A 24,605-nucleotide genomic window follows, 5' to 3' on the forward strand; every position below is an offset into this window, starting at 1 on the left:
CTTCGGTTTCCTCTTCGATAACACATCGGGTGTTATCTTTGTGTTTGCATCTTCCTTCCTCTCTATCTCTGCCTTTACATTATCTGCTGTGGTTTATTTTGTTATGGCTTAGATAGTTGTTTAACCAATTTCATATCATAGCATATGTTAAGTTTCCGCACACTTGTTGTTTGACATATTGCTTGTGTTGGTTAAGTTGGTTTTTGGGGGTCTAAACGTTCAAAAGTGTTTTTGTACACGTTTTTGAACTTTCACATTTTATATTGAGTGACAGCAGAAATTACAATTTTGATGTTAAGGCTGAGTGTTGTGGACTTGTAGAGTTTGTAAAGGCTGTGATTGATTGTGGGTATTTAAGATGCGTATTTTATTTTAGAATTAAGGAGAAAGAAAAAGACAAATTCTATATCAACTTTCATTCTACAATATTTATCTAAAGTTTTTTTTTTTTTTTTCATTGCTTGAAATGAATAATTATAATGGATATATATGTGCAATCTATAATTGTTATTCTTATGATGAACTCATTATTAGCAAATTTCTATAACAATTATGCTATAATATATATATGTACAACATCCTCCAAAACCATCTTATATGAAATATTATAAAATTATCTGTGCATTGCACGTGGAACTTACTAGTTACGTATAAGTGTATACCTCTTATTAAAAATCCAAATAAATCATTAGGGAATAGCCTTGTCAAACATGCATGTATATACACTACTTTCATACGTAAAAAGTGTATTTTACTATTTATCTAGCTTCCATTTGTGATTGTGTGACATTATTTATAGAACATTTTTCTAGCTTAATTTCGGAACCCCCTAATGATCCATCTTGATTAGTGTTGACAAAAAATGCAGGCTGTTTTGGAGGGAAGAGTTGAAGAGTTTCTTTTGAAAGCATAGAAATAAAATCTACCATGGTGGGTCTATCTGTTGCTTGGTCTTGTACGCATAAAAGATCAACATGAATGCATCTCAATACGTCAGAAGGAAGGCATGACCCATCTAGTATTGTTAGGTCTATTAGCTCTAAACCCTTACCTTCATTCCATAATTGCCATGCCTAATACAAGTCCAATTGTAAACAAGATGTTAGTAAGTTCAAAATTATGTATATATATATTTAGAGTTATGAGAGAAACTTAAATATCCTATAAGGTTGAGCTGATAATCAAAGCAATTGTGACTATTATTTTTCTTGCTGCTCACAATTTCTAATAGTAGGACTCCATAGCTAAATAGATCAGTTTTCATTGAAACAACACCATTCCTAGCATACTCCGGAGGCATATAACCACTGAAGGAATAATTCAAAAATGTACTTTATTGTATAAACAAGCACAAATACACATCCACACGTGTTCAAAAATAGAATTATATTTTGCTTACTTGAAACGTAATGAATACTTACTATGTTCCAACAATTTTATTTGTGTTTTCTTCTAATCCTTTCAGCCCAAATATTCTAGCCATTCCAAAGTCTGAAATTTTTGGATTCATCTACCCGTCGAGCAAAATGTTGCTTGCTTTTAAGTCTCGATGAATTACTCTTAGTCTTGAATATTTGTGAAGATAAACAAGTCCTTGAGCAATGCCTTCAATGATGTTGAAGCGTTTTTTCCAGTTTAATATAAAGCTTTTAGTAGAATCTGATACAGAGTAAAAAAAAAAAAAAAAAAAAATTGCTAGCAAATGATTAGTATTGATTGATTTCATATAAAAATGCGTGTGTGTGTGTCATCATATAAGAAATGTTTCTTAGTAATGAACATATGTCCTACCAAAGAGGAAGAAGTCTAAACTTTTGTTGGGCATGAGCTCATAGATTAGTATTTTTTCTTTTGGTTGAATGCAGAACCCTAAAAGCCTGACGAGATTGGTGTGCTGGAGTTTGGCAATGAGAATAACTTCGTTCTTGAACTCAATCAATCCCTGTTTAGAACTTCTCGAGAGTCTTTTATTGCTATTTCCTGCCCATTCGATTGTTTACCCTGAAAGCATATTGCATGAGTCACTATTTAATTTTCTATGAACCTACTCTTGGGATGCACTCAAGTGATAATTTATTGATTTTACGTATTGAATTCACGAGTTAGGCTAAAACTTAAAAGTACAAATTATGTAAAAGAAAGAAAGAGAGAGAGGATAGCTTTAAGGTGGTAGATTTTATTAGAATAAAAGTTAAAAGATTAAAACTTTTGGACTATTGGTATTTTGTGACAATATTAGCACATGTGGTCATGAGTTCAAAACATGTTTCACTATCTACTATAACTTTTATTTAGAAGTTGAAAATCTCAAGTTTTAGTGAATATAATTTTTAACCATTATTCTTTTGGGTAAATATCATTTTGCTTCCAAACATATTTTTTATGTGTCAAAATGATCCTAATTTTTTAAATTATCAGTTTTATTCCTGATTTATTGAGATTGTATTAAAATAGTCTTCATCCAAATGTGATATATGAAAAATGCTGACATATATAATAAAAATAATAAAATTAATTTCATGCAACTTAGGCTGCCACATGGATTTCCACATGGCATGAATTTTAAATAAATAATAAAGAAAGGAGAAACTAAACTAATTAAAATTATTTTTCTTTCTTCTCGCCCTTCTTCTATCTTCGCTCAAACCCAAATTTCTTAACCTCTCCACGTTCTGTCATCTCTCAAATCCAAGTTCTCAAACAAATTATCTAAGGTAGGGAGGGTGCTTACGATTTCACCAAGAGAGAGAGCCATGGATATCTTCATTTGTAACATATATGAAACGTGCCAATTAAGTTACAAAACTCTTAGCATTTGATTATTATTCTAATATGTTTAAATTTTATCTCTCTCTCACACACACAAACAAAGAGAGAGAGAGAGAGCGAGAGAGAGAACCTTATAAACTGGCCCAAAACCGTCCTGTCCTAATTTATTTTCAATTGAAAAATCACTTGTAGCAGTAGAAATGCTTTCGAAGCTGAAACTTTGAAATTTATGGCCAGCATGCCTATCATTAATGGAAGGAATTGCATCATCATCAAGCTCTTGTAAGAGACACTTTTGTCGCTTCTTAGAACTCTCCCCTAGTAAACATACATGCAAACATGACTTGAAAATTTGTTTATGCTTTATCATCAATAGTATATATAAAACATCTATATATAGTAGGGCCATAAATTACCTTTCGCTATGTAATTTTTCAATTTTGAATAACATAATAAGCACCACAGCGTGATGATAATCCCCCCTACTGCCACGATGAGCCATATCCACCACCCAATATCTGCCCTTGACTTGTTTGCCAACATGCTATCCTTGAAAGTAACTTGTTGGCCGGCTAAAGGATAGAATATAATATATGTATATAGTCCCTCACTACTATGTTTCCGAATATGTTGAAATTCAAATATTAAAAAAAAAAAAATCCAAATATGCTATTTATATCATGGTTCTAACAACCAATCTGGTCAATGAATCGCTCATGTTCCCAATTCCCAGTTTTTGAACAGTTTTTTATTGATTTTAGTCAGTTTTAAGGGTTTTTACCTGATTGGATTAGTTCCTCATTCCCGGTTGAGCAAGTTCGACTGGTTAGTTCGGTCCGGTATATAAAATAATAATCTATATCATATAATATCCTATACAATAAAAAAAAAAAAAATAGATACAAATTTATTTTTTGCTCTTATATTCTTCTACTATAATTTTTAAGTTGATAAAAATTTTAATTTGATTATAATCCAAATTCTCCATCTAATCCTAAGTAACTTCACTAAATTACAGAAATTTTAATAGATTTTAAGAAAATAGATATACATTTTTTTTCTTACCTTCTTCTTCTATAATTTCTAAGTTGATAAAAATCTTAATTTGATTATAATCTAAATTCTTCATCTAATACTTTTCTTATTATAATTTAGTTGATAAATAATATCAATTTGATTACAATCCAAAATCTTCAACTAATTCTTTTTTATCTAAATTATCTTACTACATGTCTAAAAAAATGTTGTACAAGTAATAAATAAAAAATAAAATAAAAAATTCTTGGTTTAGTAAAAAAAATAGCAAAATTCTTGGTTTAGCTGGATTTTATGGTGAATCTTAGTATTATATCACTATTTCTTTTATACAGATTGTTTATAGTAAAAACCTTTAAAAAAATTAGATACTTTTTTATGTTAGTTAACACCCGTGAGTTCTACATTCTCATTTTTGAAGTTTTAAAAATATTAATATTACTATTTTTGTGTATGTTATAAACTTATAATAAGTATTACTGTTTACTAAAAAAAAACTAATATACAGATTAAGAGTGTATTTTTTTAATTGAATTCTTAGAATTTGTATTTTACTTTCATTATTATGGTTGCCAGTAGGCATTTTTAATTAAAGTGGTTGCCTATTAGATAGTTTTAGTAACATTAATTCTGACCAATTTCATAAATTCTGGTTTAGATATTTATGATATTTGGTGTTGTGATTTTTGTTAAAAAAATAATAGCCTCATCATAAATAAGGTTCTTTTTTTTTTTAGTTAAGTTTTATAATTGTCAATTCATCCGAATTTGAGGTTTACATGTTTTTTTACAAATTTTAGAAGTTTCATGAGGCTTGCTTCAAAAGATGAATAAATCTATATACAAACATATGATTTCAATGCTATTAGTGTTCATTTTTTAGAGCTAGCTCATGAAACTTCTGGCTGTATCAGTAGTTTGCAAAAACATAAAATTTATGAATAAACGTTATAAAAAAAAACCCTAAATTGGAACGAATGAACAATTATAACACTTAACCCAAAAATAAATAAATAAGTCTCGTCGCATACTCTCAATATATGGAAATAAGATGAAGCGGCAGGATAGAAAAAATGTTACGTCCCTAAGAAATGGACTTGGTCATTAACTCACCGTATGGGTCGGGGTGAGCGGGACCTTGACTAATTTATCTTGCTGAAGATTTTGTGGAAACTTTGATCCGAAAGATTCAATATTTATTTGGGTGACTAGAAGTCAATAAAGTTGAAACTTTTGTCTTATCAAAAAATAAAGTAGAGGTTTGAAACATTTAGGAAAGAAAGAGGAAACACAGTGATAGTGGACCAGCGGAGCTCCAATCCTATGTCCCCAAGTGAAGACTATGAAGTTAGTACAGAGTACCATCAAAGATAACAGGTCTTCAGCTCAGAGCTCAGGGATTGAGATCACCTGATACAATACCATTCTTCCCTCTCACAAAATATTTTTTCCCTTTTCACTTTTTAGCCTTTACTCTTTTAATTATTTTTAACTTTTTTTCTTCGATTAAATATTTGCTCTTTTCAAGTCTTAATCTTAGTTATTGAAAAGAATTGCATCAGGTGATCCCTGAAGCATGTAACTTTGAGCTATCCAATTGAGAGAAAACTCACGAAAAAAAGATTATAATCAAAATACAAATGGGAATGAAGTCCCACATTAAATAATAATGAGAAAAATAAGTAATTACTATAACATAATTGGAGTTAAACTCATAAGCTTGAGCTTTCAGGTTAAGTTGTATCTTTATATGTTATATTATATGTTGAGTTATATGTATAATGAGTAAAAAAAAAAAAAAAAAAAAAAATCATATGTATAATGAAATCAAGAAATTAAGTTACATAAGCTAAAGACTTGGCAATGATTTTAATTGTTTTAGTGGCTTATGAGGAATATAGTATGGTAGAAGGATAAACATGTGAAATTGTAAGTCAATGCATGTATTATATGTAATTCTCTAATCTTCAAGGGTTAATTGCAATGTGTTGATAGACATTATTAGAATTTGTAAAAGTCCAAAACATTTTCATGACATGATTGAGAAAAAGAAGGAATAAAATTAGAAAGAGTTTCAAGTCAAGTCAATAGACTCCAAAATGTATTAACCAATCCTACCATACCACGCTAGTGGTTCAAAACTACTAGGTGGTAGACACTTTTGTTCTATTTAGAACCCATGATTGTGTGGTATAAGAATCTTTGAATTCAAATATATATATATATATATATATATATATTGTATTGCTTCAGCAAACTACAAGAATAGCAAACATAAAAATAAATAAATAAAATGGAAGATAAATTTTTTATGCAAGAAGAAAGTCACAAGAAATAAAATACATCTGTCTCAAGAAAAAACAAATCATTGAATTCACAAGGAGAGCTCCTAGAATCCACCAAAAAAAAAAATAAATAAATAAAGAAAAAAGATTCTGAATTTTTATTAAACTAAAATATGTTATTTAATTTTCGTTTACAAACTTGGGGCCCAAAAAACATGATTGATGAGAAAAATATGCTAAAGGAGATCGTAATTAATACTTTACCATAATATGACTTTAATTTAACTATAAAATCATTAAATGCACTTAAAATCATAAAAATAATAACCCTGAACAGCTGAACCTAAAATTTTGAAAATTACATAAAATTATTCAAATTAATCAGTTCCTGTTTTGCTTGTATGCTATGTTGATTTTGCTGTAGTATCCTTGGCCAATGTGCTAAGTTAAAGTTTGTTGATACCAAATTCCCGATATTTATGTTACAGGTTGTTGATTGGCTTACGTGTGAACTGGTTCTATTGAGAGCCCACCCCATCCCTTTTCACATTGAAGAAGTCAAAGCTATCCAATTACAAAGATAATATGAAAAACAATTCAGACTAATCTATGTTTATAATTGTTGCAGGAATTGACAATTGATATATTGTAAAGATTTATCTTTTCTATGTATTAGGTGCAAAGATTTGTTTTTTTTTTTTTTTTTTTGGTATCCCTCATTTAGTGTCACATATTTATATGAAATACATAGAGTAAATAATTGAGAGTCTCAGCACAAATTTCACAATATTACTTGGAATACTAATCATTGTAGTTTCCATCAAAATAAACAGTGCATCGCACGGTTAGCAACTAGTTATATTTGAATTTGGCTACCTTATTTGTTAAACAAACGAACATAAACAATATTTTCTCGAAAGTAAGCCCAAGCTAGTCATAAATTACTCATTTCATATACAACTCTACTCTCATCTCTATATTTAAAAAACCAAAAGGTATTGTACAGATGTTCTAACTAAGAAAGGGGTGTTTTCAACTTGAAAACTTTGTTGTGCAATTTGATTCCCTAGGGCTATGGATATCTTATTTCTTTTGAATTAGGATTGTTTGGGTCATTGTTTTGCATGGTCAGTTATTGTTGTAACTGATTCCATCAAAAAGAAAGAAAAAAAAAAAAAAAAAAAAAAAAAAAAAAAAAGACATGTTCCTTAAAAAAAAAGACCAATTCCAATGTCTTCTTTTTTTGTTGAAATTGATTTAATGAAGTTTTTTTTTTTTTCCCAAAAAAATAAATAAAGACAAACAAGGTCTCTTGACCAAATACAAATCTTATTTCTCGCTCTTTGTGTTGCATAATAAATGAGTTTATTATATTTTTACCCATTTTAGAAAGAAAAAAAAAATTGCTCTAAGATAAAATTCTATTTTAGATTAATTTAAGTATATATGTATATAAAATTTCCTCGTAGAGAGTATGCGAGTACGAAATTAGGTGGAAGGATATATGGCTCCAAATTGTTCAAGAAAGCAAAATGCTCATAAAATGAAAATAAAGGTTTAAATATATTATTATAGAGAAAACTAAAATGTTCAATTTATTTTCTATTTTATGAAAATTAAGTGTCTAACGTACATAGTACTATATATATATCCACAAGTAATTGCACTACCTTCAAAGTTCTCTTATTAGAAAAATCCTAGAGTAAAAATCCTGGATGTTGGAGACAAACAGATTCTGGTCTTTGAGCTTTAAGTCGTGTGTCAGTCATAACCCATAAGCATGCAAAGAGCCGTTTGTTTTGGGCCAAAAGTTCTGCGGTTTATATACAATGTCCGAAGACCTTTTTTTCTTTTTATTTTTATAACACATTGTTCGAAGACTTGTCTCTCTCTGTCCCTAAAAGAAGCATGAAACCCCAACGAAACATATCCATGATTTGGACTGGACCCTCCCAAATTCAATTATACAACCAATTGCGTCCTTCTAGGCTTCTAGCGTCTCGTCAAAAATGTGCTTATTTGAAAGTACATGGCTTTTCTTTTTTCCAAGTATATTCTCATATCCTACTGTATAATATTCGGTTTTGAAGTATATGGGTAGTTAAGTGCACACGAAAACCCCTATTTTTCATTTAACCAAAAAATATGTTTTAAATAAGAGAATGCGGCATAAATGAAAAAATAATAATAATAATAATAAGGGTAAAGATAAAATAAAATAAATAAGATTTTTTTTTTTTTTTTTTGCTTAATTTTCTTTTATCTGTCTTTTGTGAAACCTTGGGGTTGGGACAGATTGTGGTCTTTGTGCGATAAGTCTTGTGTCATTCTTAACTTATAAAAGCATGCAAAGAGCGTTTGAAGTGGTGTCAGTCAAAACACCACTTCACTTACATTCAGCAAGAAAAAAGAAGAAGGCATGTAGTCCATTTAAACCATTTGATTCTTCAACGTTCCAAAAGTCATCTATCTCTATCCCTAATGAAAGCATGAGAACCATACGAAACATCCATGATTTTGACAAATTCAAAACAAGTTCTCTTGTAAGTGGCGTAGGGATTGGGTTGGGACTTAGGAGGGTTCTGCAAAAGGTAAACATGCGGATTCGTTTATATGCAACAAAAGGTATGGTTAGGTTTTGAGTTTGTAATGTTGGCAAACCATGACAAAACATGACAAAACCTAAGTCTTATTAGTTTAGAATGGTCTACATTGAAGCCCAAGACAAAAAACTCAAGTTTGGGATAAAAACTAATGAGTTACAAGCTGGTTGGTTCAATCGATCGAAAGACAGATTCGATTGATCCAAAATTGCATATCAGCAAAATCAGCAAACATAAAAAGGCCATAATTTATTCGTTTGAAGCCCAAATCGCGAGCCATTTTTTCCAGTATTTAAAGGACATTATAAGCTAACCCTAGGTGCAGTTTTGAGAGTTTTTTTTTTAGAGAGATTAAAGTGCATCTTGTGCCTCTTTTGTAGATCTAGGGTTTTGTACCCAAAAGCTCTCTTATGTCTTCTACCGGTGTTATTCCTTGAAGAATCTCAAGATCAGGTATTGTAGAAGTTGCTGCCTTCTCTTGTCATCAAAGGTGTTGATGATCTAAACCTTCAAGGGTGGTCTTGGAGTCACAAACATGAGAGTTTGTGTTGCTAAACCTTTGAGTGGGATCTCAAAGTCACAAACGGGGGTGTTTGTGTTTTGCAAAGGCCAAAGAAAGAAGGAGTCCGTGAATTCGGAGCTTGCACGTGGTTGTGTCAGTAAGTTCTACTGGTGGGTAGCAATAAGAAGTCGAGCATCGGGCTTGTAAGTCTTATTGTATGAACTTCAATTCTTTCTAGTGGATTTGCTTTTTACCTTGAGAATAACTAGGTTAAATCCACTCCAGGTTTTTTACCGGTTTGGTTTTCCTGGGTTATCATATTGTTGTGTTATTTATTTTTCCGCTGCTTTGCATGATATGATTGTTTGATTGTGATAACTTATATTTGGAATTTGGACTAAGTAACAACTTGGCTAATTACCTAGGTTTATCCAATTTTGTTTTAAGGGGTCTAAAAACTAACAAGTATGTTTGGATACCGCTTATTTTATTGAAAACTGAAAATACTGTAGCAAAATAATTTTTAAATATGTGAATAGTGCCGTAGGACCCATTTTTAATAAAAATTTTGATAAAAAAAAGAGATTTGTGAGTCCCATGGACAATGCACAGGACCCACTGGAAAAGATAGAAACATGCTTAAAATAAAAATAAAAAAAAATCGCTAATGCAAACGCTATAATCAGTATCCAAATGATCATTAAAAGTGAAAAGTCAATTTGTATAGAAAAAATTAAAACTTGAACATTAAATATGAGAGTATGCGATGGGGGGAATTAAAACATTCACATCAATCTGTGTATAATAAAAAAATATATTTAAATTTAAATATTTTTGTTTAAAAATAATCCACATCAATCTATGTATAATTGTGTAAATTTACAAATTTGTTATAATAACCATATAAATTTAAAAATATATTATTCTTTATGCATCTCGAGGATGAATGAAGAGAGTAGGTAATAGTTGTTATTTGTAAAGAAAGAGAAAAAATTTAGAAAATCAAGAAAAATTGATGTATATCAAGGATGATGGTTATTCTTTCTTTATATATCTCGAGGATAAAGGAAGAAAGTGGATAGTGGTTATTGTGTACGAAGAAAGAGAAACAATTTAAAAAATCAAGAAAAATAACATTGTAATAAAATGTAATGTAAAACAAATAATTTGATATGGAGTGTTTTAAAAAATGAATATAAAAAATAGAAAAAGTATATTCTTATTGGTAGGATCATATTTTCTATGTATTGGTTTATTATTTGACAAAATATACTTTATTTGTAATTGAGAAGATCTAAGTTGGGTATAACATCTAAAGAAGTATGTTGCTCAAACATAACAAGTGATATTATTAAAGATATGAAGATTGATCCAAGAAACAAGTGAAAAAATCAATTTAAGCAATTCTCGACATTAGGCTCGACACTAGCATCTATCAAGAATTAATGGTGAAACTTGACACACACTCGATTTATCAAGACTTATGATTTTAGAAATCTCATATTTGAAATTCGGCCGATGATGACTTGGATGATTAGGATTTTTCTCTCTACAATCCTAGACCATATAAAAAACTTATTTTAAAGTCATCAAAGACACATAAACTCAATTAGAGAATTCATATACTCTGTGAAAAGTTACTGTGTTTTGTGCACTTTAGGGTTTTGTAACCAAGTACTTCCAAACCTTCAACATGTTTGAAGTGAATAATTTTGCAGCCAACAACAATCAATCAGTTGTTTGGAGTTAGTCACGTATTGGGATCCGTGCAAAGGAAGAAGTCTCTACAAGATCAAGTCCAATTGGAAATTGTAGTAAAAGTTTAATTGTAGGTTGATATTTTGGGATAGGCCAAGGTAGTGATAAGATTCCTTATACTTATAACCACTTGATTATTAATTAGTAGATTTTTAAGAGTGATGACCTAAAATTCACTTGGTGGGATTTTTTCCTTACGAGAGGTTTTTCCCATTCAACAACAAATCACTGTATCATTTAATTTTCACTGCATATTAGTTTATTTGGTGATTTGTTGGTACTTCCATGATTTTCATATAGTTTGACCTAATTAATTAACTTAGGTAATCTATATATAAAATAATAGGTGAAGCAGAGAGAGTGTGAAATTGAATTCCAAATTAGAACTCTAATTTTGTGCCATGTGTCTAGAATCTGAAATTGAAGTTGAATTTTGCATCATGTGGCTAAATGTATGTGGGCTCATTCTCATTAAAACCACTTCTATGTATTGGGTCAAGTGAGTTACTGTGCTAATTAAGTTTTTTCTTGATTTTGTAGTCAAACGTGAAAACCAAAGAGATTAATATCGGTGATAAGAACTTGGTTTGGATATATTGCATAATTTTCAAAAAGATAGCAAAGGTAGAGTTTGCATCTTTGTTATAAATTGCTTACAAAGTTTACATCTTTACATTTGCACTGAGTTTCAGATTAAAGTGCTTTCTTCTTAGTTCTGACGCTGAGTTTTGTTTACTATTCACTTACAAAGCTTGCATCTTTACATTTGTTATAAATTGCTAATATGTGATTAGATGCACATTATGCCTAAAATTCACTATCCTTATATTTGGCTTTTTGTTCAGATTTGGCACCTATAACAATGAAGAAAGCACTGCTGTGGACCGATGGATGATACTTTTTGCAGGCTACAAAGGAACTTAGTGATCAATGGAATCTCACGCGAATTGGAGAGGACCCAGCTGTAGATGTCTGGATGGTAGATGTGAGTCACTATGTTTTTAAAATGTTCAGTGAAGGTAAAGGTTATGAACAATTTAAATTTTCCGGAGAGAGATTTATTATTCTATATTTACGCAAGTTTAGTTGCCTTCTTGGAGTGGATCACTCCACCCTGTCTTTCTACTGGAATTTTTTATTCAGATTGTTACAATTTAATTCGAAATTTTATTTGAATTTTCCTATTGTTGTTACTATCATATATTATCATTCCAATTGTTCAATTAGAATCTGAAATTAGAGTCCAATTTTACTATACACGTGTACAATCTAATTATTTTTAATTTTGTTGTCATGTGCAAAAGCCAATAAAATGAAATTAATAACACATTAAACACTCATGCTTTGGGAATCGGTAGTACCAATCTAAATCCATTGGACCTGCTTCGTGATAATACAACTATGAAGGATGTATAAAAACACGCACAAACCCCTCTCTCTATAAAAATAGATTGGAGAGAATTTCTTTTATCAGCCATGGAACTTCAGAGGTTTTTTCTTCACACAAATCTCCATCATGTTACAAAATGACCCATCGTAAAACTACAAAATGAGTACAACTCTGAGGTTTTTTTTATTTATTTAATTTAAAATTTTTTAAGCTACGAAAATTTCAATCACCAATAGAGATTGAAGATTCAAAAGCGTGAATGGATCTTTTGGATAAACATTGTCACCAAGGTTCATCTTTCTGTGTAAAATATATATACTGCTAAGTTTTGTTAATGAAATTTTCTGATTAATAATATGAATTTAGACTTAACTGAGCCTTTTAAACATGAATAAACTCATGATTAATAATATATCCATTCCCGTGCGGTAGCACGGGGCTACGTACTAGTTGAATTAATTAACCAAGGTCAATTTATAACTCAACACTTATGCTCAAATAAACAAAAAATTTTGCACAAACTGATACAAATACTCTTGGGTGAAAGGATGCACGAAATTGTTTAAATTTTCAAGAAAGAAAAATACTCATAAAATGGAAATAAAATTTTAGATATATTATAGAGAAAATTAAAATGTTTAACATATTCTAGATACAACATATTCTAGTCTTGAGCTTTAAGTCATTTGTTAGTTCTAACTCCAAAAAGCATGCAAAGAGCCGTTTGTTTTGGGCCAAAAGTCATGTGGTTCATTTAAGCCATTTGAATGTTCAATGAATCAATGTTCGAAGAGTCGTCTCTCTCTCTGTCCCTACTGAAAAGCATGAACCCCATCCATGATTTGGACTTTGAAGTGGACCCTCAATTATGAAATCAAATATACTTATTTGAATGTTTCAGATACTACATGGTTTTTTATTCCCCAAGTAGGATTTGGATCAGTACAATTACCCCCATCTTCTTCACATTTTTTTTAAAAAAATTTTAATTTTCCCTTTTTAGCTTTCATCTTTTACCCTTTTTTTTTTCAACTTTTAAATCCTAGTCATTTACAACTATTGCGTCAAGTATTGTATCTTATCTCAATCCTCCCAAGTATGCTCTCATATCCTGCAGTATAATATTCAGTTCTGAACAATATTATTTCTAGGTTTTAAATAAGAGAAGGTGCATATTCTCAATAAATAAATGCTAAATTATAAATTACATCCCTAAAGTTTCAAGAGTTTGTATTTTAAACTCTAAAATTTTAAAATTTGAATTTTATCTCCTAAAGTTTAGGTGTGTTTGGATTTAATACCTTGAAGTTTATGAGTTTAAATTTTACACCCTAAAATTGAGGAGTATTTGGTTTTTTTATCCTAAAATTTTAGAATTTGAATTTTATCTCCTAAAGTTCTAGAATTTAGATTTTACCCCATGAAGTTCTATTCCATTTCATTAGTAGCCCCGTCCGTACTTTCCGTTTAGTGCCACATAAACTTGCCACACACATGTTTTATTTATCTAATAACATGATTCCACATCATTACAACACATTCTGATTTCATGTTTTCGTTCTAGTTTATTTCACAAATTTGGATGATTCTCAACCATCTCAAGATAAAACTTAGGGCAGTTATAAACTAGTTAAAAATAATAATCAACTGAATAGATATTATCTATTTGTATCATGTCCTCAACGAATTAACCCCATAACTTTCTACCGAGGTTTTCAGTAATCAGCTAGATTATCAAACCTACAGATCAAAGTTATGCATATATGGTATAGATCAAAGTCTTTTTTTTTTTTTTTGTTTGATAATTTGTACTACATCAATTATAAATAACAAATTAATGTGATAAGTTCAACATGAAGTAGTCTTACCTTTGTATTCAAGGAAGTATACTCTCCATGCATTCAAAGCCAATTTCAAAAGTTGGCACTGTGGTCCAAATCTTACACTCGGTGCCATCTTTTTTTTTTTTTTTTTAAAGAGAGTTTTAACTTATAGCATTCGCTCCTGATAATAGTTTTTATCATTAGATCAAGACACTAATCGATTTTTGGTGTGGGGGGAAATTGAGCCCCATATCCCTTATTCAATCATTAGAAATTTTACTAGTTGAATTAATTGAAACCTACCAGTTGGTGCCATCCCTTTTTGACTTTGATTTGCATAAATGAACATCTATGCTAGCTAATAAATGTTTTGTTTAGTTCAGTTTTTTTTTTTTTTCATCAATTAGGTAGATTGTAGTTCTGTTAATTTTTTCATCAATAAAGATTGAATTTTATCAATGACAAAAAATGGATGTTCCGACTCTACACTAAAAGAGAAGTGTTTTGTCCACAACATTTTCACAACAAATCTAAGTTAGCAAGTTATTACAGGTTTTAAATTTAAAGTCATTACTGAAATTATTTTTTTGTCTACTAGTAACAGTAAGTCAACAAGTAACAACTTGCCACAAAATTTGTTATAAAATATTGTGAAAATGTTGTGGACATAGCATTTCTTTATTATTATTATTATTATTATTGATGTGAGCGTTGTTTCAAGGTAGTTTAAAAAAGGTGTAACTCTTGTGAAGTTATACTAGATATAACTTGAACCCATATATATATATGTGTGTGTGTGTGTGTGTGTGTAATCTATTTTTATGTTTCTTTGCTTCAGGTCTGAAGCCCTATCAATTACGTAATCTAGCTTATCAATATGTAACTTAAAGCCCATTTGGATTGAGGGGTGAAGGGAAGGGGAATGGAGGAGAGTAAAGTAGAGTTGACTAAAAATATGCTAATATTGGGTCAATTCTACTCTACTATACGTACTCTACTCATCCTCCCTCCACCTCAATCTAAACAAACCATTAATGTTGCATATGCACTATGCAACAATGAACCTTGCGTATGTAACATTATAATTTTTTTATTATATATATATTTCAACATTTTTCTACCTTTTTGGCTGATACACTTTTTAATGTTCTCATTGACAACTAGAGGCTTAAGTCATTAGGGATACAAAATAAGGTGTTTATATATAGTTAGCCATGTGGGCCAAATCACATTAAAACTTTGATTTATGTCTCTCTTTGTGTCTACTTTCTCACAAATTGACCTCAAAATTTCATCTTAAATTTGAGGGGTATGTTATAAATATTTATATAGGTTTATTGTGCAAACCTAACTAGTGGTACACCTTAAGATTAGTACTTGAATATTTTAGGACAAAGCTATTTCATTTAAAATTTTATAAAGGGTCAGGCTATTTGTTGTGGGTAAAATTGACTGGTTAAGCTTAATTGTTGTTAGCTTTACTATAGGTAATTTTGTTGTTGGGCTAATTTTTTTGGGCTTATATATATTTTTTAGATTTTAGATCTATAAATTTTTTATGGCCTTTAAAAGGAGGAAAATGCAAGAAATACAATTTTTTTTTTTACAAATTACCGATGTGGTGAGTGGTTACTGATAAGTTAAAATGTGATGTAAGCGGTTGGCCTAGATGCGAACCAAAAAGAATTTATTATCTCAGTAGTTTGTAAAAATTTTGTAGAAAAATTTGTGACTATAGCATTACTCGTAAAAGAATCAATGATATTATTAAGGAAGGCAAAGTGTAATTTTATAGAACAAAACTGCTAAAATTAGTTCATATGTAATACTAATATTTAAAAAAGAAATTAGGAAGGGTCATTACCCCCTAACGTCCAACTATGCCTCAGTCCCTGATTGTAAAAATGGTTATCTTTCAAAGGGAATGCTACCAAAGGAAAAAAAAAACATTGTATGATGCATAATACCCATAACAAAAGAAATCATATGATAATTGCTCTAGTCGCTTCTTGAACCAAAGGCTAATGACTAAAGGGTAACTAATATCTTTAAATTTGTTTTAGTCCTTTTATATGCCATAATTTGCTAGAAAACTCCAACTAGTTATTGCCATTACTTCCATTTACCTTCTTTAATCCTAATAGTTTAATGCTCTGGATATATCCAATCATCAACCAATAAAATTGAGACATAATTATGATATCAAATATTTTTTATCACAAGTGCTAATGTATCATTCTATGTAGATTTGAGAGACAATTGTCTTGGCGCTTTGATTGATCATACAACAACAATCATATTTCAAAGGGGAAACCACTAAAACTAAACATTCTACTAGGTATGTGAATTTTTTTTTTTTTTTTTGAATGGGCCAATTAATAGATTTGTAGGTAGGGGTGTGCATGGATTAGGTTGGGTCGGGTTGAGATGATTTTTTTACCCAACCGACTATGGTGGGTTAAAAAAATCCAACCCAACCCATCACAGGGGTACAACCAAACCCAACCCAACTCACATGGATCAAGTTAGGTCGGGTTGAACCCATGGGCTGGACAGTTTTTTTTTATTACAATTATTATTAACTTGAGCTAAAAAATATATATCCCACTACCACCTGATTTGATAAATAAAATATTCATAAACTAGTATTCTAACTCAGTCATAAACAAAACATATCCAATTAAGTTGATAAACAAAATACACATGACCTAGTATCCCAACTCAGTTATAAACAAATAGGAGTGGTCTGGGAGAGTGGGAGTGGGAGGCGGCAGAGAGAGAAATAAGATTGTTAGGGTTTGTAAGGTAATTGAGTTTTAGATAGGACAAGTTAAATAAGAGAAAACATTATTAATTATATAATATATTTCTAAATATATATAATTTAAAATTTAAATATATAGGTGAGTCAGGTTGGGTTAGGTAGGTTTGTGATTGTTATGACCCACACCAAACCCAACCTTCTATTAAAGAAATTTTCATAACCCAACCCAACCCACCAACAACTAAAAACCGACCCAACCCAGTGGGGTGGGTTGGATTGGGTTAGTTTAGTTTTGGTGGGTTGGTGGGTTGCCTACACACCCCTATTTGTAAGGGCACAGCTTGTTTTTACCCCTTTGCAAATTAATTAATTAGTCAAATTACATACAATAGCATGGTAGCATAAACAAATCACCAAATAACTAAATGCAGCGGAAAATAAATTTGACACAAGTGATTTGTTTACGAATGGGGAAAACCACCGAGGCAAAAATCCATCTGGTGAATTTAAGGTCTCTACTCCCGAAAATTCACTATTATCAATCATAAGCGGTTACAAGTAGAAGGAATCTTACCAAACCTTTTAGCCCATCCTGAAATATCAACCTACAGTTGAACCTTTACTCCAGTACTCAATTGGACTTGTATTGTAGCATGCACAGATCCCAGTACGTGACTAACCAATGATGCACGAATCCTAGTACGTGATTAACCAATTGATGCACAAATCCCAGTACGTGACTAACCAATAATGCACGGATCCCAATACATGACTAACTCACCAACTTGAAGAAGATTGTTGGTTGCAAAGTTCTTCAATTCATCAACCGTGAAGATTAGGAAGTTCCTTGGTCATAAAACCCTTGGCATAAAGACACAGTAGCTTCTTTAAAGAGAATGATGAACTAAGGCACTATCTACATGTATTATTCTTGCATCACCCCTGTGACGGCCCTTAAAATAATCTTTATATAAATCTAAGGTTGTGAGAAAAGAAACCCTACACAAATACTTAAGGATATGCGTGTAACCAGATCTGAAAAACCTAATTTTGTAATTCTTGACAGATACAACTTGTGTCGAGCTTCAACATTAAATCTTGATAGAAAGGATTTTGTTGAGATTTCTGTCGAGCTTTAATGAATAGCAGTTCCTACACTTGTTCCTTGGTCAAATTTACATGATATCAATTCTTAACTTGAACATTTGTTTCTTGAAGTACTAAACCCATCCTAGATCTACCCAATTATAAATAAAGTGCATTTTGTCAAAAGATTAGCCAATTATATCAAATATGTCCCTAACAATCTCTCCCTTTGCAAATTCGTGACAAAACCACAACAAACAAATGAATCATGAGAGAAGTCTTAAATCACTTAACTCATAACCACTTGTTGAATTACAAAATAAACTCTTGAAAAACTTTGCAAGAAGAGAGTTCTTTCACAACCTATTTTTCTGAAACACTTAAACAAAACTCATTAAGGCATCATGTGTGAAACAAAAATAAAGATTGCGTTCATAAGGAAACATGTGTATAAATGATAGAAAAGAAACAACACATATAGAGATAGGTGAAGAAAAACATACATCATCATCATATATATGAAAATAAAGTACAATGTATGTCATAAATGGTCACAAGACCGGTATACAAGAAGCTAATGCAAAAAGAAGAAAATAAAATTACTTATAAACCTCACTACATCCCTCAAAAAGATATACACTCCCATTATCAAGTCAATAAGAGGTCATCATCTCGTCATCACTAAGAGAGCTAGCATCATCCTCATCATCACTATCATCATCGTCCTCATCAGTCGAGGCCTCTGGAGAAGGAGAGGGAGAGGGAGCAAAGCCACCGATGCGAGCTTGTTTGCGGGCAATGTGACCGACTCGGGTGTTCATCTAACACATCTCAGCTGTGAGATAGTCAAGACGAGCATCCATCCGCTACAGCTGTGCCATGATGGCATCAAGAGTCACACCAGCTACCGAGGAAGAAGGAGCAAAGGTGGAAGGAGCTGAAGAAGAAGGTGGAACAGCAGAAGCTATAGAATCATCCGTCTCCATATATGGCCGCTTCGGTCAAAGCTGGGCCTCGCTCTACTGTACAAAACTAGCGCTGATGGCACCCATGGTGGTGAAGAAAGGAAAGGAAGGAATGGAAATGTGAAAGTGTGTGAGGATACGCATGATAGCCAAAGGGAAGATGAGCTTATCACGTGTAGTGATATCCAAGTACACATCTAGAATAGATGTGATGAAGTAAGAGGGAAAGTCAATGGAGAGGTCCTCTAAAAGAGACAAAAGAAAACAAGCACAAGGCTCAATAATGGAGTTATAGTGAGACAATGGAGTAAGAGTAAAAGTCATCACCATGTTAAGGAACCTCAAGCCTTTGGAAAATCTCGAGCATGGGGTGTTTAGCTTACCACCCCATGTAGAAGGAGTTTCACAAAAGTGAGAGAGAAGCTCGTCTCTAGACACTATTCAAAGATGCTCACAGTCAGGGTAGTTAGGATGCGTCACCTAAGAACGTGTAATACCTCGAATATAAGATCCGGGTAACTATGATACATGTACCTCTAAATGTAGTAGCATACTGAGCTACAGAGGTATCAATGCTGTGTATATTGGAGTAAATCTCTTGTATAAACATGACAGGACACCTCAAGAGTCTCTCAAGTAGAGATTCCCAGCCCCAAGTCCGAATGACAATAGGAAGAGGAGTGTCAGTAAAATCTGATAGGATAACTTGGCGTTCTAGATGAACACCACATTTCTAGAAGTTCTCCAAGAAGTCCTTTTAGGCTTTCTCATCTCAGAATCAAATGTGGAGGGGGGGTGGAAGAATCAAAAGTAGAAGACTCAAAACCTTAAAGAGGATTGATTCTAAGCCGGAATGGATTTACGTGCTCTGGGTGCCATGGTGCGGTCTATCCAAGAGAGAGAGAGAGAATAAAACACATCGCAACTCAAAATAGGAATGAAAAGATATAATGTATGTATGAAGAATGCGTGAACATGTGACGTGCAAAATTTAAAAGCATCATGGGTAAAAACCCAATCCAAACCTACCAGCACTCAATCAACAAAAATCAATCACATATCTAAAATGCATGAAACATTGTTATAATGCAAAAAGAATGCAATGCATGAGCATATAACATCAAATCAACATAACCCAACCCAAAAATTTCACAAAATTCTCAAAAAGCCCAAAATTTTTCAAAAACCCAAAACCTAGGTCTAAAATGCATGATTGCATGAAAATGAAGGGATTTAGGATGCTTACATAGTGATTGAGGCTTAATCTAGGCCCAAAAATTGAGTGGGTGGGGAGATTTGAGTGAGAAATGGAGATATGGGGCGAGAGAGAAAGGTTTTCTATCGAGAGAGAATGAGAGAAAGGTTTTCTGTCGAGAGAGAATGAGAAAAGTGAATCTGAAATCGCGCCTCTACCTTAAATATAAAACGCAGCTCGATGGATTGAAGATTCTATCGAGGATCTGTCGAGCACTAAATCTCAATGGAAATGAATCTGTTGAGGTCCTGTCGAGGATCTGTCGACGGCAAAACTCACCTCGATGGATCGAAAAATTGTTGAGAAGCTATTAGGCAGACAGAAAGCTCAGAATTTTGGCTCGATGGATCAAAAAAGCTGTCGAGAATCTTTCGAGAAGAAACCCAAAAATCTTGATCGATCGAGAATTTGTTGAGATCTATCGAGAAAAGAGAAAGAAGGCTTGATAAAAAGGGAATTTGTCGAGGATCTGTTGCGAAGCTATTGAGGTTGAAGTAAAGAAGTTTTTTTCAAGAAGGGAAAAACAGAAAGAGGTGAATGCAACAAGCAACCTACTCAAACAAAGATCCAATCAGCATGTTAAGCTCTTAAAACATCTCTCAACATATAAGCATAGCATCCATAGATCCAAAAACACACACACACACTAAACAAGTCTAACCAATTTTATATTTCAAAAACAAGTTAAGAAAGTTTAGTGAGCATATATTAACACATGCATTCCTTGTGATAACTAAATCACATTGTACCTGCACATGTATGTAACAAAGAGTTTTGCGTGTTGTGTGTGAAACATAGCAAGAGTGCATAAATGTCTCACATTATGAAGATTTGAGACTAGAGAGAATCAAATACACTCACACACAATCATAACTGCTTGATGAGGACTATTACCTTCGAGGTACATCCTATAACTCTCACATCTCTTAGAAACACACTTGCAATCATTTTTAAAAGCATTTTGATTCTTTTTGCTTTTATTTTTCTTTGCATATTTTATTTTTGAACATATCATGCATGGGCATATAAGAGAAAGAAGAAATAACCAATTATGTAAGCCAAAACATCACAATTTTGCTATGCCGAAGCACACAAGTGTTATACATGATTGGCGGGTTTTAGTGGTGAGATGATTATCTATGCCTTTCTCTTAGGATTTTCTAGTCCTTCCCGTCAAAAAGAGTGATATGAGTATGAGATATAAGAGACAATCTTAATCGTACTGAACCCAAACACGAGCCACAAAACTCACTTGCTTAGTTATGCATTGAGATGTTCATCTAAGCTACAAGAGATACAAACTTTAAAAAACTTTGTTTCAATAGCCATCTAAGGTACATAAGTACCAATATACACAAACACACACTATTTTTTTGTATTTTTCTGATTTTTCTTTTTTTTTTTTTATGAAAAAAAAAAAATAAAGCAAAAACTAAAAATCAACCAAACAAAAACATAAAGAAACACACAAAGCATAAAACTAGACTGACTCAAAAGGTAGAAAGCAAAACAAACAAGTAATACATAAACATAGAGGGGGAGAGAGAGAAAAAGTGACTGAATCACTTTGAGCCTTTTTCCTTCCACACCTTGGAAGGACACTTCCTTTGTGCGAACCTTTGATCCTAAGGAGAGGGGGAAGATCTCCAAAAGGACCCATAGATGGTGAGATTTGACCTTGACGACCAAATGATAACACATTGCTGCTCTGTTGAGTGGCTAACCACTTATAGCAATTTGGACGAGTGTGTCCCAAAGCTCCACAGTGATGACAGAAATGCAACTTCTTTTGTTGAGACTTTTTGTTGTTTTCCTTCTTAGTCCTAGGGTTTCTAGTCTCTTTCTTCTAAATTTTAAAGGGTGCTCCTAGAATAGATTTGCCTTTATCTATATTCTCACTAGCTATTTCAGTTTTAGATTCATTATTCTCAAAATTAACATTATTAGCAGGTGAGACAAACACAATTGTACTAGTGGAAGCAATATTAGAAGAAGAGAAATCATACCCCAAACTGGTTTTGTCATAAGCAGCTTTCTGAAAACTCAGCATCTCATTGAATTTTGCACTAGAAGTCCTCTCCAATAGAGCTCTAACCTGGAACAGTTTTGCCTCAAGCTTCTTTGTCCTTTCAGCCAAGAAATTGTTCTCAAATCTCAGTGCTCCAATGGTTTGATTAGCTTCATCAACCTTGGTAGAGAACTCCTCTCGATCTAATTCCACATCACTCAGCTTCTTGGTGGCCAGCCTATACAGTTTCTCATGCTTCTCAGAAACCTTGTACAACTTAGCATAGGCTGTATGGATGTCATCTTGATCGTCTATTTTCTCAAATTTGGATTCCACCAAGTCCTCTTCTTCATCCACTTCTTCTATGATCCCCTCAATAGGATCCATTGTGGCAGTAAAAGCACTCAAGATTCCCTCGTCATCACTGTCATCTGACTCAATCTTAAGCTCGGTATCACTCAAGGTAGCAGCAAGAGCCTTGCTTTTTCCAATCGACTTGAGATATGTTGGACACTCTTGTTTCATATGTCCAAAACATTGGCATCCGAAGCACTTTGGTCTGGAGGGAATAGTGAACTGACCGCCATCCTTAGCATCCTTCTTCCTTCTGTCTTGAATTTTGAATTGAGCAAAACTGGATTGCTTACAATTTTTGTCAAAACCTTTCACATTGGAATTCTTCATGAACTACCTAGTGATGTAAGACTTCATCATGGAATCTTCATCACCTAAAGACTCATCAATCTCATTACTCTTGGCCTTCAGTACCATACTCTTACCTTTGGTTCCTTTCCCGAGTCTAGTCAAACCCAATTCATAGGTTTGCAAGTTGCCAATCAACTCCATCAAAGGAATGGAGTCATGTCCTTTGATTCTTCAATCACTATTATCTTGGCTTGAAATCTCTCAAGAAGAAATCTGGGCACCTTTCTCACAACCTTGGGTTTAGGAATAGTTTCCTCAAAATTAAAGGCTAAGTTGACTATGTCCTTGAGTTTGGCATAGAACTCATTGAATGACTCATCCTCGTCCATCTTGATCTCCTCAAAGCTTGTAGTAATCCTTTAAAGCTTGGAATTTTCAACGGCCTTAGTTCCTTCATAGGTTGTCTGAAGAATGGTTCATACTTCTTTTGCAGTTTCAATTGAGAATATTTTCTTAAACTCCTCATTCATGACCGCACTGAAAATGGCATTCAATGCTCTACTATCAAAGTTTGTCGCTTTGATCTTTACATCATCCCAATCAGTCGGCGCTTCCTTTGGCTTAATCTAGCCTATCTCCATAGCTTGCCACATTTTCTCATCTAAAGACTGCAAGAAATCTCTCATATGTACTTTCCAATATGCATAGTTAGTACCATCAAATGAAGGAGGTATAATAAGAGACTATCCTCTATCCATGACAAACAGGGGTCAATGGATCACACAGTAAAGATTAAAACCTAATCAGAGTGTGCCCGCTTTGATACCACTTGCTAGATTAAAATAAATTTACCCCTTTGCAAATTAATTAATTACCCAATTTAATTAATTAGTCAAATTACATGCAATAGCGTTGTAGTATAAACAAATCACCAAATAACTCAATGCAGTTGAAAATAAATTTGACACAGGTGATTTGTTTACGAATGGGGAAAACTATCGAGGCAAAACCCCATCAGGTGAATTTAAAGTCACCATTCCCGAAAATCCACTATTATCAATCACAAGTGATTACAAGTATAAAAAATCTTACCAAACCCTTTGGCCTATCCTGAAATACCAACTTACAGTTGAACCCTTACCCCAATACCAAATTAGACTTGTATTGTAGCTACAATCTCTTTGTTCAATGCATGAATTCCAGTACGTGACTAACTCACCAACTTAAAGAAGATTGTTGGCTGTAAAGTTCTTCAATTCATCAACAGTGAAGATCAAGAAGCTCCTTGACACAAAACCCTTAGTGTAAAGACGTAGTAGCTTCTTTAGAGAGAATGATGAACTAGGGCACTATCTGCATGTATTATTCTTGCATCACCCCTGTGACGGCCTTTAAAATAATCCTTATATATATCTAGGGTTGTGAGAAAAGAAACCCTATACAAATACTTAAGGATATACGTGTAATCAGATCTAAAAAACCTGATTTCGTAATTCTTGACAGATACAGCTTGTGTCGAGCTTCAGCATTAAATCTCGATAGAAAGGATTTTGTCAAGACTTTTATCAAGCTTTAATGAACATCACTTCCTTCACTCGTTTCTTGGTCAAATTTGCATGACTTCAATACTTAACTTGAACACTTATTTCTTGAAGTACTAAACTCATCCTAGATCTACCCAATTACAAATAAAGTGCGTTTTGTCAAAGGATTAACC

General features: G+C 32.4%; 1 pseudogene; it reads right to left on the bottom strand.

Moving 5' to 3' along the window:
* Nucleotides 1-758: 758 nt before the first annotated feature.
* Nucleotides 759-22,927, bottom strand: LOC126727979 (G-type lectin S-receptor-like serine/threonine-protein kinase At1g67520; annotated as a pseudogene).
* Between the last annotated feature and the right edge of the window lie 1,678 nt (nucleotides 22,928-24,605).

Source organism: Quercus robur, chromosome 5 (assembly GCF_932294415.1).
Source record: "Quercus robur chromosome 5, dhQueRobu3.1, whole genome shotgun sequence".
Taxonomy (NCBI): domain Eukaryota; kingdom Viridiplantae; phylum Streptophyta; class Magnoliopsida; order Fagales; family Fagaceae; genus Quercus; species Quercus robur.